The sequence below is a fragment of the Sesamum indicum genome, linkage group LG5 (genome assembly GCF_000512975.1).
Source record: "Sesamum indicum cultivar Zhongzhi No. 13 linkage group LG5, S_indicum_v1.0, whole genome shotgun sequence".
Lineage (NCBI taxonomy): Eukaryota > Viridiplantae > Streptophyta > Magnoliopsida > Lamiales > Pedaliaceae > Sesamum > Sesamum indicum.
In genome coordinates, this window is record NC_026149.1 from 896,341 (window position 1) to 909,679 (window position 13,339).

Here is a 13,339-nt window from a genome sequence, read left to right on the forward strand (position 1 = left end):
GAATAAACCAAGACATAGAAGATAACAACATAAATACATGTGGCATTCTCCAATTCGAAGGCATAATATGCAACAGAAATTGACTGGTAACAAAGATAATAGTAGATAAAACAAAGTAGTAACTTACTGCTCCTAAAGTAGTAGACTCCCAGTTGCCGATCAAAGCCAAAACTTTTTCAAACCAAGTGCTAGCGAAGGAAGGATCACTAGCAGCTAATTGCAGAAAACTTGCGAAAACATCACTAACCTCTCACACAGACTTACCAATTCAAGGCCAATAGTCTGATGGCTTGCAGTCTCAAGTTTGGTTTCCACTATCAACCACCAAATGGGAATCCTCTGTGAAAACATGCAAATATGATTAAATTCCATTACAAGAAAGGAAAGACCCAAACCCAAAAAAACAAAAGAAAGACTAGATAAGCATATGGCTAAGCAAGAGGATAGAAGAATAAAATCAAAAAACATCTCACAATATTCTTGTGTTAAATATAGTGAAGATTTTTAAAATTTCAATGCATGCATAAATCTGAAATGTTTACTTTTAACAAATAAAATTATCATTTCGTATTTAAAGAGTGGAGATATACAGTGTAAACAAGGAAATAAACAAGGAAAACACGTGATATGCTCATGCCAAACATACATCAACAGAAATTTTCACGAAGGAACTTACAACTGCTACAAACATCATCATTTTCTCAAAATCCTTTCAAGAGCCCATGAAAAATAGTCTCGAGACTTCAAATCATTACAGCCAAATGGGGAAAAGAAACAACAAAGGAATTAAAAAGACAAAGAATAACATTGCACTGAAGACGCATGAAATTTGTAGAAGGAATATCGATCAGTAACAGAACATATATAGAACCTTGAGCCCTTTTCTTTATTTTCTTAGTATCTCAAAGTTTGAACATCTAAAATTTAAAAATGAATTAAGAAAAGGAAGAAAAGGGATGGGGAGAGTTCATACATATACCTTGAAACATAACCTAGGTGAGCAGGAGCCAAATCGTTAGTGAAGACCAGTTTTGACGAGCCTTGTTCAAGGTTTCTGTCTCCCTCTCTGAGAAAATATAATGAAGAAATAAAAAATTTCAGCAAGAATCCAAAGGAAAAAAAAAGAAAATACAGTAGCCCAGAAACATTTTCCTTACATGAACGAGAACAGGGATTGACAAGACAGTGCTCCACTGTACAAGGAAAACTCATTGGCGAAAAACCGAAGGGGAGTACAGTGCTCCACTGTACAAGGAAAACTCATTGGCGAAAAACCGAAGGGGAGTATTTTATAGCAGATATAACGAACTTTGCTAAAATTCCTGCACTTTTACAACTCTACTTTTACTTATTTGAGGGTTAATAAGAAAGATGCAGTGATGGAAATTGTCTTGATTTTATAATGTGTAGAAAAACGTAAAACATTGAAATTAGGGCAATGAAAAGAGGTTGCCTTGACGGTGGCGGTTCATGTGTCCCCCAAGGGCTTGAGACTTGCAGAACTTGAGGGAACAAAACCTGCACTCGTAGACCTTCCCGGCCTCATATTTTCCCTCCTTAGCGCCGCTTTTCTTTTTCCTGTAGCCTCCTGCAAATATGCCAATTAAATCAACTTTGATCCGAAACTTTTTTCAAGAAAGGTAGAGAGAATCTGAATTAAGATTTTGGGGGGAATTTGTTGATTAATTGAAGATTTGAGCAAGAGAGTTATCAGTTTTATTGCACAAGCAAAATATCTTCGCAGAAGAAACAAAAATTGATATCAAAAGTTTCTGAGAAGCACAAAAACACAAGGATCAAATTCTGAAAACTGTTCCCTTTTCGTAATCCAGGGCATAAGGGAAGGGTAAGAAGATGATATATATATATATATATATATATATTATATATTATTGCAGAATTTCAGAAAATTTCATTGACTGATCAGTTGTAATCTTGGACAGCAGGGTTTCATCCTTTTCTTTTACTTTTTGCTTAACTTCAAGAAGATGTAATAAAAAAACCGCAGGCAATAGTACTAAAGACAAAGTAATGTACCAGCAGACGAGGAGCTGTCCTCTGAGGCCTGTATACCATCTTTAGCGTAATCTTCGGGTAAGTTATTGAGGTCTAATGGATTTCCCTCTCCTGGAAAAACAAGAACAAAGAGAGGGAAAGTTAAGGAAAGTGATCAAAGTGTTTGAAAAGATGAAATCATAACAACTGTTAGTGTGTAATATATAGTGGGCCAATCAACGGTATTATTTCTTTCTTTTTTTTTTTGTTTTTTTGTTAATTTAGAATGCTTATAAAAATTAGCCTCCAACGGTAACATTTGCTTGGAAATTCAAATTAAAAATAAATTTGAGACCGTCTTTCTTGTCTCAGAATTGAAGGATTTTCCGCTAAAATAAATTTGAGAGATTTCTTTCTTTATTTTATTCAGTATTTATCAAAAAAAGATATTGAATATACTTCAAAAAATAAAAGATAAAAAAATAATATACTTCAATATTTTTAATTCTTTATCCATAAAGTTGTTAGATAATATTACTAAGATCTCTTTTGGATGAAATCCAATAGTTTTTTTTTTATATATATAAAAAATATTTTATATTTCATTTGGCATAATAAAGCTCATTCAGATTGTCCACATTTGTGGATAAGTGGCGCTTAAGTGGATAGTCTCAATGATTCTATTTTATTATATATCGATTAAAAATTTTCTGATCAAATCTAACAATTGTGTTAATTATATTAGTCGAATGATATATTATAAAATATAAATTAATATTTTTAAATCATAAAATTATGAAATCTAAGTTACAAAAATCCTCACAATGATGGTAAAGTGAATATTTGAGTTAAGAATAAAATAATTTTTTTTTGGATAAAAAAAAAGAACAGTGTGGTACTATCTCATATTTTAATTGAACATTTAAAATACACCATCAATTAGAATTATTAATTACTATCTCATATTTTAGTTTTAGATGATATTAAAATATGATATTTTAGTTTATATTATCCAGAAATAAACTTAATCAATAATTTAGTACATTATGGTAAACTTTTTTGTATATAAATATTTAATATAATATAATTCATATTTATCATTATAATTTCAATATCCACTACAACAAAATGCTTATATTTCAAATTTACACCATATATTATAATTGTTAGCCAATACAATATATTTTAATTTTGGATGATATTAAAATATAGTATTTTGCTTTATTTTATCTAAAAACAAGCTTAACCAACAATTAGTATATTGTGATAATTTTTTTTGTAAGTAAATATTTAATATAATGCGTATGAAATTTTATCGTTATAATTTCAATATCCACTAAAACAAAAATACATTTATTCACTATATATTAGAATTATGTCAACATCTTATATTTTATTTTAGATGATATTAAAATATGGTATTTTAGTTTATATATATGATCTCAAAACAACAAGCTTAATGATATTATTTATCCACTAATGGAGAAAACTCTTTAAAGAGAAAATTAAACCGAACGAAAGTTCGAGTTATAATGAAAAAAGTGGAATATTTCCAAAATCTGAAAACACAGATGACGAAATTTCTCATGAAAATTCCTGACAAATGTCACAATGATCCCAAGAGCATTGATCCAAAACTTCTCACGACCAAAGAAGAACGTGAATGGCTGAGAAATTTTGAAGTTCGACAAGTACTACCAGGAAATACGGTGAGGCGTTTACACTCCACTGAAGTCCATGGTAGAATCACAGCCAAGAGAAGCGGAACGGGTAAATTTCTGCATAATTACAGTTCCAAAAATTATGGTTAAAGTAACTAACTGGAAAGAACTCGAGTCGGACACATCAAAGATCTCCCAACTTGGGCGAGGACCATGCTCCAGCCCTTGCATCCATATGGTGCTATACTTAACTTAGATTTTATCAAAATCTGAAGTACCGAGAAGTTGATAGATGAATGGGTTGCAGCCATCAAGAGAGCAACAAGTACTTTAGAACTTGACAATAAAGATGGAATGACGAGCCCCTTTTCTATACACATATCTGTTCGTATGTTATATGATCAATATAAGACAGAATATTTTGCAGCCTATTATAATTCAAGATCAGGAATTTACACGACAAAACCTAGAGTTTTCTCTAAGGAAGCAAGGAAAACCTTAGCCGTTATTGCACGAAGGGATGTTTTACAAAAAATTCTGATACTAAATAAGAGAATACAAGAAGTCAAAATCATGATCGGAGGAGCATTGGATCGTCCTGGTTTAGGGTAAAAATACTCCTATTTACTTTCATGATATAGGTGCTGATATCTTGCTAAGTAACAATATAATTCAAACATTTGCAAGATATATGCAGGATAGAATCTTTACCACTAACTGTGGTATTGAGATATAGGTGTTGCAAAGAGAAAAGGCATTTAACAGTATAATGCCTATAAATTTTCGCAACAAACATGGTAATTTTGATGCCAGACTAACTCATCCAAAAATGCAGGATAAGAGAAAATTTGGTAAGGTTATTTTGTCTTTCAGGCAATATGGACTCGAAGATAGCGATAGCTTCTATAAGAAATTTGTAGAGGAAATTAGGAACTTTAAGGAAGCACTACTGAAAATAAAATCGCTAGATATCAGCGATTAAAGGAGACTTTTTCTTGAGAATGTCAAGAGGCTCATCCAAAGGAATTTCAATGAAAATCCTCGGTCATGGTGGGATAGGAACAAGATCGAAACTACTCTGAAGGTCAAGAAAGAATGCAAGTACGAGTACATTCGATATAAATCTATCCAGATGAATATGGAAGACAAGAAAGATGTGCAGATGATTATCAAAGAGCATATCAGTCTTGAACTCATCGAGCTTGGAAGCTCTACCTACAGCAGCCCTAGATTTCTGGTTAGAAACCATGGGGAGATAAACGAAATGAGATTGATGAGTCGGCTGTCAAGAGGATTCAATTGAATTTATATAACGGTGAGATTGAGTTGATGGAAAAAATACGATATCACCTTCTGGTAAGCAAACTAAAAGAACGAGAGTTTAATTGGTTGTTTTATTGTGAGTTGGCTATGTGGTGCGATGCAATGATTATGTTGGAATGAAATTGATTGTATTCCACACATGTTGCTTACTTATCTTTTTTGGGGGTTGTGTTTGATATACATATATAGATAGGGCTGGTTATTTACTTAATGAGTGGCAGACTCATTCCCCTGCTGACATTTTCTTTCAGGAATAGACTTTGAGGTGTCTACTTGTTAAAAATTAGGTGTACACGATATACTCAGGCAGGTCAGGCAGCAGTTTTCTCCTATTTGTAAGTTAGAGTACAAATCGTATTTTATTTGTATAGAGAGAACATAAGCGTGGGGATTACTTGTGATGGATTACTTGTGGTGTTTGATATGTATATATGATGTTGTGGGTTGGTTATGCATGTTATGACATTGGGATTACGTATGAATATTGATTAGATGATTATGTGCATATTTATATATATGGATACATGGGTTACTATAAGTATGAAGTTTAGGGAAGATATAGCCCTAGTAGCGTTAGGGATGCTACATTAGGTGGTATCAGAGCAAGGATTAGATTTTCTAGGGATAGTAGATGAATGTGATATTATACGTGAGGTAAATATTAGTAATCTACTTACATGTGCGTATTTCATATAGGATGGAAGCGTCAAGGGAAAACACTGTTGGCCCAATTGAGTCATTTGGGTCTGTGAAGGGTCATGATTCTGCATCAGAACATCAAGGTTAGAATCCCAAAATAGAAATGCCCCACAACCAGAAATGAACCCCTTTATGCAACAATTTCTAGAAATGATCCAGAGGATGGCTCCACCGCCACAACCCCAACCACAGGATGTAGTTATTGATTAAAATTATGAAATAGTGAGTAGACAAGGGGCGAAGGTATTTGCAGGTACAACTGATCCTGCAGAAGCAGAAGAATGGTTGAGAAACACGAAAAGGGTGTTGGACAAAATTGAGTGTACTTTTGAACAAAAGTTGAGGTACGCAGTGTCATTACTGGAGAAAGACACCTTAGACTGGTGGGAAATAGTTCCAAGGAGCAAGAGCCAACTTGTCACTTTGAAGTGGAATGACTTTTTGAAAGAATTTGCTGACAAATATACTCCACCGGTCTACAGAAACCGTAAGAAAGTTGAATTCCTTGAATTAAAGCAGAATGATTTATCTGTTGCTGAGTATGAGTTGCAATTTGTGAGATTGTCAAAATATGCTCCCGAAAAGGTGAGTATCGATGTAAATAAGTATTTGATCCAATGCATATAAATTTTATCGTGATAATTTCAATATCTACTACAACAAAATTCATTTATTTCTAAATTCACCATATATTGGAGTTATTAGTTAATATATCATATTTTAGTTTTAGATTATATTAAAATACAATATTTTGGTTTATATTATCTAAGAACAAGTTTAATCAATAATTTAGTAAGTTTTACTAATTTTGTAGTAAATAAATATTTAATATAATGCATATGAATTTTATTGTTACAATTTCAAGATCTATTACATCAAAATGCAATTATTCACTATATATTAGAACTACTACTAAATATCTCATAAATTTAATACATTTTGATAATCTTTTTGTAAATAAATATTTAATATAATTTATATGAATGTATTGATGTTAGTCAAAAACTAAGTAGTGGTATGAAACTTTGGTTACTTCTCATTAAATGATTATACCAAATGATTTTTCATGGCTTCCACTTTTCTTTCATCGTATTGTTTCTTTTTGGTCTTTTTGTGAAAATTTTCTTCCTAGTTCTTATTTAGATTTTTTAATAATATATTTCAAATGCTACAATAGTTCATATTTTTTTTAAATTCAAATATTCTTAAAAAAACTGAATTGGGCTCGAGCTCCAGCTCCAGCTCAGCACGTGTGAATTGAGCTCGAGCTCCAGCCAATTTTTTTCTGGCTCGCCGAAGTCGGTTTGGTTGCAGCCCTAGTTCTTGGTAGTGTCGAAAAATATAAATATAAAAAAGAAGCCCTAGTTCAGTGTCGAAAAATATAAATATAAAAAAGAAACTCGTATTATTTTACTACAAATTTCTTTACTTTTAACTCATATTAGATAAAATTAATAAAGATTATTATGTAAAAAAGCGTTAAAAAGGTATTTTTGAAGTCTCGGACTTCTTGATGCCCTAAACAAATAAACTTAACGAGCTCGTATGTTTTATAAACCAATACTGTCAAGCATATATAAATCTTACAATTAAAAACATATGCATACAATTCCTCGAAATTTAGGTATTTTCTTTGTTGTTATTTTAATATTCTTACCTCATGAAAATTAAGATTTTTCTCAATTTTATTGAATTTTCTATTCTTGCCCTTCAATATAAATTTCATATTTCTAAAAGAAGTACAATCTTAGGGCCAAAAAAAAAATAACAATCTTTATTGCCTTAGATAAAAAAAAAACAAGTACAATCTTTCAGATAGTACAGAAAATGCCGAAGTTCTATAAATAAAGTGTTCTAATTTATATAAAGAAAAGCCTCGAAAACCCATGAGGCTCATACTCGGAAGACAATCCGAGACAAGTTCTTCCTTATGAAGCAAGTTCAAGACAGCTTTATCAGGCGAAACTCTTTTCTTGATATCAACGTCACTGGAGTTGTATGATCTGCTAATTCCATTACATCAGTCGACGATCAATATTAACTTAAGCCATGCTTTCGAAGGCAATTTAATGTCAGCCTGAAGAAAACAAAAAACGAGAGACATTAACAGCAATGTATACCACAATTATAATAATCTATGATCTATCCATACTCGTTTATTAAGACTCAAGGCTCTAGGGTCTATTTGGTTTTTCAGTTCTATGCTTACCGAAATAACAGCGTCCCACTAAGGACGAAGCGAGAAACTAAAGGTTGAAATATGAATTTAAACACCCAACTAAAACTGTTTCACATTGATTGTTTACAAAAATGTATTTTGACATCATCCAGAACCAAAGTTGTGTATCTGTCTCTTCCTCATTGTGATTTTTTAATGAAAAAGAAATCTTTGTCCCTATCCATTCCCTCTCTACCAATTTTTTCCCATATTTAAAATTCAAGAAATGACAAACCATTGTATTCAAGAAATTTTATTGCAGTGCTCACAGAGGACACTACGTTTATCCACAGGTCCCTTGTGTCGCATGAATTGTCGAGGTCCTGTATTAGAGGCAGAATACCTTTGGTCGTATGCTTTCATGGCATATCCTTCCCCTATACCAGAGTATTCTGAGTTCACCATCCTTTGTCTCTCAACTCGTAGCACCATGTAATTTGCTTTGTTGACGAGCGGAAGAGGTTCTAGAACCAAAGTCTGACTACAAATGTTATTGTAGGAGTCATTCAAACCCATCAAAAACTGTATTAGTTGGTTTGCATCGTTTTCTTCCGCCTTGGTTTTGTTACATCCGCAAATGCAAAGGCCACATGAACACATTGCTGGTGGCATGAGGCATAATAATTCATCCCAGAGTTGTTTCAATTTTGTGTAGTAACCAGTTACGCTCATATTACCTTGAAGATAGAACTAATTTCGCGTTGCAGCTTGTACAGCAGAGTTTCGTCACACTCACCGTACCTAGCTTCAAGATCCAACCAGAGATTTCTATAAGAACTTGCATACAGATATGCGTTTACCAAGTCCTTGGAGATGGTGTTCAAAATCCATGTCCGTACTATACAGTCTGTAATCCTCCACTGTCTGTGCTGAGGAGTCCCAATCGTAGGCTGTAGTCCTATGTCGTCGATAAATGCCAACTTATCTTTGCTTTCTAAAGCTATCCTTATAGACCTACTCCAGGATAGCCAATTGCTCCCATTGAATGGAGTAGAAACCATTACCATGTGATGATTCCCAGTTCCATTTTCTATGGAAGGAATGGCATGTGTGTCAGTTGATGAGCTCACCATTCTCATCAAATGAAAGGTTCAGATGAGTGAAATTGATCGTTCAAAGCACTTCGTATGCAGAGACCATCAAGATGATGACTCTGATACCATGATAAAATTAGGCATAAGCCCCATGGTTACTGGGTTACAGAGCAAGAAATGGAGAGGACTGAAGTTGTGTTTTCATTCATTCAACGGGAACTGGTACAGCTTCAGTTTAAATACAGATACAAAGGCGGTGAAGAAGAAACTGTGTAACTAACTAAAGCAGAAATAACAACTCAGATTCCAAATCAGTTGCCACCTAAGCCACTAATGCCAACTAATGAAAGTGTAAAGCACAACTAATAAAAGTGTAACCAAGGAAAAACACGACTTCTTCACTGCAGAACCAGAGTAGCAGAAACAGAGTTAGGAGAAGAAGATGTTGCAGTCCGTGAAGGAGATGGAGCTTGAACTGAATTCAACAGGTTCTACCAATCTCTTCCTCATATGTGGTGATGGGATACACATTAGAAACTTCTTACATTCAAGGGTCTGCAGAGCAAATGCTTTTCTTGTAGTACATTCTTTTGACTGCAACCCATAAATATGGATATGATTGGGTTAAATAGATTATTGCTGAGATCATAAAAAGACAGGACAGAGGCTGGTGAATGAGAGGTCCATTGGGAAGATCCATGTTTTAAGTGTATTCAAGGTTATTATTAGTTGTTTGTCGTGCTTATGCATGTAAATGAAATGCTTAAATTAATTGCTTTGAACTACAAGTTGTCTAATATTTCTCTATTCAACTATGAATTATAGGGATTGCTTTATTTGGTTCCGTACTTGCTTAATAAGTTGAGCTATGCCATAATAATTACATAAACCCTCATTGATGTGGTGAACTCAGCCACAACGAGATCAACTACACTTTGATGGTGCAACACTATCTTTTACTTGTTTCTTGCAATTACTACTTTCTTGGATCCAGCGCAACAAGTTATTTGATATGCTTGATAAATAATGCTCTCTTTCCACTACTTATGTTTAAGTCATATAGACATATTTCTAATACTTTGTAAGTGGTGTTGCGTCACATTAAAAATTGAAGGAATATAAAATAAAAAAAGGAACTTGATCACAAAGGCTTTTTCCACTGAAGACCAAAAGTACTACAAACAAAGTATCCTTTATTTACAATAGGTCAAATTTGTTCATGAAAGCTAGTGTGTTATTGTGAAGCAAGTTGACGACTAGATCATTTGGCTAACACTTGTGGGGATCATCTTCACTAGCATTACCCTGCACATAATCAACAATATCAGTATCGTTTAAAGTATGTAAGGAGCAAAATGCATAATGTATCTATCTATACACATCTATTACGATTGAAGGCTCTAGAGTTTGTATTTGGTTTTTCAATTATGTGCTTACCAAAATAACTTCATCTCGTTAAAAACTGTGCGGGGAAATTTAAGAATTGAAGTAGGAGATTCAAACACTCAATTGTTTCACATTGACCGCTAAAAAGAATGTGCTTTTTGACACTATCTAGAACCACATGATAACCTAATGTATCTATCTCTTCCTCTCTACCATTTTTCTAACCAAAGACGCAACCTTTGTCCCTATCTAGTTATCCTCCACCGATTTTTTTTTCCATATTTTAAAATTCAAGAAAGGGTGAAACCATTGCATTTTTTCTTTGTATACTTCAAATTCAAAAAATGTACGTGATTTCTATGAAATCTTCACATTCTCAACATTCTAACTCGGAAGTAATGGGATTATGAACGTTGAGGTCAGTTTAAATATGAAGAATGCAAGGTAGTTCGAAGTTGACGCCTAAAGAGGAGATAATCCTCCACTATTTTTGTTAATTTATTCCCAAATTATTCATTATGTTAGGTTTTATCCAATTTGCTTTTTCAAAACCTTTTGATTGTCATACATTTAAAATTTTTGCACAAATTGTACAGAAACACCATATTGGTCCATGTCGACATCCAAAACTTTGCAGGTGTATCATAGTAAAATTTGTTGAAAATCACTACTACGCAACCACAAATTAGTTTATTTTTGAACTTCAAAAATAAAATATCATACACTACACGGTAAAGCGGTTGTCTAGATGCCAATCTCATTGTTTATTTTTAAATTACTTGTACACCTTTCATCTTAAAAGATTTGTTCCCACATCTTGGCGAGTAGCAATATAGGTAATGCATGTATTTCTTTAAGTATTATCAATACAATTATTTATCACAACAAAAAAGTTAATTATACACTTTTTTGGAATTCTAAAGAAAAAAAAAATTCATTTATTCAAAAGTAATAAATCGAATGCACTTCAAACTTCAAAGGGTTCCTAAGAACACAAAAACTGCTTTAAATGATAATAAAAAAAATTTCATTTGTTCAAAAGTAATAAATCGAATGCACTTCAAACTTCAAAGGGTTCCCAAAAATACAAAAACTACTTTAAATGACAATAAAAATCAATTAATGATTTATGTGAAAATAAAAACATGTGACTTTTTTAGGCACTTATCCACAAACAAGTAAATGAAGTACATCGATATACTTATTAAAATTGCACAAAATATTCAAACTTTGTAAATTTATCATAAAAATTTGTGCATTTTGATACTGATTTTGAAAACATGAGTTGATAACACAAAGCACTTGACAAGAGAAAACAAATTTTAGTAAAAGAATAAAAAAGAAAACAATTTTTTTTAGAAATATACTATGGTTGATTACTCAATAAAACTAAAAAAATATTCCCATATCTAGTATTAATTTGTTCATTAAAAAATATTTATCAAATGTTTGAGATTACGTATATTTACAAAATTCACAAAATCTTCTAAAAAAATTTTAATTGGCATCTAGACAACCGCTTTACGCTTTAGCATAGTATTTAATTTCCCAAAGTCCACAAAATAAAATAACTCATAGTTGGATAATATAGAGTTTCCGATATTTTTCTATGATACACCTGCAAACATAAGATGTTAAACATGAACCAACATGATTTCTGTAAATTCATACAATAATTTTAAATGTATAACAACAAAAAATTTCAAAACAAGCTCATGAAGAAAACCCAACAAGATGAATTAATCAAGAATAAATTTACAAAAAAAGGGGAGATTCGTTCTCCAATTTAGGTCTCAACTCTATACTTGCACCATTCACATTTCAACAGCCTCAAGCATTCCCAATCCTATTCTTTCCGAGTCAAAATGATGGTCACGTGAGTTTTTCAAAGAAATCAGCGCACAAATTTGGATTTGAAGTTTACAAAGTATAAATTTAATGGTCTCAGCCTCCTTGATTTCAAAATATGGGAGAAAAGTCGGCAAGGAAGAACAAATAAGGACATTGGTTTCTTTTCGGTTAGAAATTTGACGAGAGGAATATGAAGATACACAAGTTAACATTAGGTTCTAAAATATCATCAAAAAGCATACTTTTAGCGGCCAAAATGTATCCCAATGAGTGTTCAAATCCTACTCAACCCTTTTGATTCCCACACAATTTTTAGCAATATAAAGTTTTCCGGCAACACAGAATTTGCAAAACCAAATCCAAAGCCTTCAACCTTTAATAAACGAGTACACATAACCTATAATACTATTAATATGCTTCACTTGTAGAATCAAACATATGCATGCTACATGTGTTAGGCCACCATTTTTAATTGCAGAATACGTACTTTTGGAATTTTCTAATGATGACTAGTCATATCTATATGATGCTCTTTGGGACTTGAAACATGCTAGACAATTCACAATTTTAATGGCACTAGCAAGACATAGACAATGACAATATTGCTAACAATAAGCTTGCAAATACAATAATTGCTAATAAATAATATGACATCTCTATTCAATAAAATAATTGCTAACAATAAACATGCTAATAAGGCAGAACTACGAATAAACCAAGACGTAGAAGATAACAACATAAATACATGTGGCATTCTCCAATTCAAAGGCATAATATGCAACAGAAATTGACTGGTAACAAAGATAATAGTAGATAAAACAAAGTAGTAATTTACAATTCACAATTTTAATGGCACTAGCAAGACATAGACAATGACAATATTGCTAACAATAAGCTTACAAATAAAATAATTGCTAATAAATAATATGACATCTCTATTCAATAAAATAATTGCTAACAATTAACATGCTAATAAGGCAGAACTATGAATAAACCAAGACATAGAAGATAACAACATAAATACATGTGGCATTCTCCAATTCGAAGGCATAATATGCAACAGAAATTGACTGGTAACAAAGATAATAGTAGATAAAACAAAGTAGTAACTTACTGCTCCTAAAGTAGTAGACTCCCAGTTGCCGATCAAAGCCAAAACTTTTTCAAACCAA

At 32.3% G+C, this 13,339-nt stretch overlaps 2 long non-coding RNA genes across 3 annotated transcripts in view; both read right to left on the reverse strand.

Moving 5' to 3' along the window:
• Nucleotides 1–1,235, reverse strand: part of LOC105161476 — a 4,406-nt gene extending 3,171 nt beyond the window's left edge. Inside the window, exons 1-3 of one of the 2 annotated variants that reach the window (XR_002287071.1) lie at nucleotides 1,158–1,235; nucleotides 980–1,066; nucleotides 128–339 (exon numbers count right to left, since the gene is read on the reverse strand). This is a non-coding gene — a long non-coding RNA (uncharacterized LOC105161476). Of the gene's footprint in view, nucleotides 1–6; nucleotides 340–979; nucleotides 1,067–1,157 lie in introns of those variants that run through there. The other variant, XR_002287070.1, reaches the window with a different exon arrangement.
• LOC110011985 lies at nucleotides 10,059–13,339 on the reverse strand. The gene is made up of 2 exons (XR_002287075.1): nucleotides 13,282–13,339; nucleotides 10,059–10,235 (listed from the first exon to the last, which is right to left on the reverse strand). It is a non-coding gene; the product is annotated as an uncharacterized LOC110011985 (long non-coding RNA).